This window comes from Cydia pomonella, chromosome 21, assembly GCF_033807575.1.
Source record: "Cydia pomonella isolate Wapato2018A chromosome 21, ilCydPomo1, whole genome shotgun sequence".
Taxonomy (NCBI): Eukaryota; Metazoa; Arthropoda; class Insecta; order Lepidoptera; family Tortricidae; genus Cydia; species Cydia pomonella.
In genome coordinates, this window is record NC_084723.1 from 7,267,692 (window position 1) to 7,268,744 (window position 1,053).

General features: G+C 36.2%; 1 non-coding gene across 1 annotated transcript; it reads left to right on the forward strand.

Moving 5' to 3' along the window:
* Positions 1-431: 431 nt before the first annotated feature.
* Positions 432-504, forward strand: Trnad-auc (transfer RNA aspartic acid (anticodon AUC)). Its single transcript has one exon. It is a non-coding gene; the product is annotated as a tRNA-Asp (tRNA).
* Positions 505-1,053: the final 549 nt, after the last annotated feature.

Below are 1,053 nucleotides of genomic sequence, written 5' to 3' on the forward strand. Positions count from 1 at the left end.
TAATAAATTCATCTTTAAGCTTTAGCTGTGATAACGGTTTTTTCAATAATGGTAGGAGGTTTAAATTACAAGTATTTTTTTACTATTAATTTTACTGTGACTTTACCAAGCTTAGATTCAGGTTACCTTTGTAAACTTATCTATTCGCAATTTTATTTGACGCCAGTGGTAATAATTGCACAAAAATGTATTTATAACTCCCGCCAATTCTTATAATGGTATATCTTAAATTAATTTAAGAAAAAATTAATTTAGTATGGGTAGCACATCGTTACTGGTGAATTCACCAGTAACGATGTGCTACCCATACTAAATTAATTGGAAATTTCCAATATGACTTGGAGCTCCGGTAGCCGACTAAGAAGTGGAACGTTCTTACGGTAGATGTCGCTAGGCCCATATGGTGGAAAAATTTGCTGCCTAGGGATGAGGTCTTGGTGGCTCAGATGGCAGAGCGCTGGAGTATCGATCCAGAGGCCGTGAGTTCAAGTCTCACCCAAGACAGTAATATTTCCACTTTTAAATGTATTCTAAGCTTAATAGCATCGTTCGCAGACGTTTCTGCTTGTTAAAAATTAATTTAGTATGGGTAGCACATCGTTACTGGTGAATTTCCAATATGACTTGGAACTCCGGTAGCCGTCTAAGAAGTGTAACGTTCTTACGGTAGATATCGCTAGGGTCGCCTAGACCCATATGGTGGAAAAAATTGCTGCCTTTTTTTTTTGTTGGCTTGTTGGTGGCTCAGATGGCAGAGCGCTAGAGTATCGATCCAGAGGCGGTGAGTTCAAGTCTCACCCAAGACAGTAATTTTTCCACTTTTAAATTTATTCTAAGCTTAATGGTATATCTTATTATTTCTCTTGAATAAAAAGGTGAACCCTAATATCAAAAAGTCGCTACATGTGAGTTTTTTTAATTGAACAGATTCAAAGTAGTTTTCAGTATTTTTTTTAAAGAGGCTAAATAAAGATGGACCAGGTCTAAAAGTAAAAGGAAGATGAAGAATTGGAGTATAGTATGAATTTTCTCCAATGATTTTTTCGCCTCAGA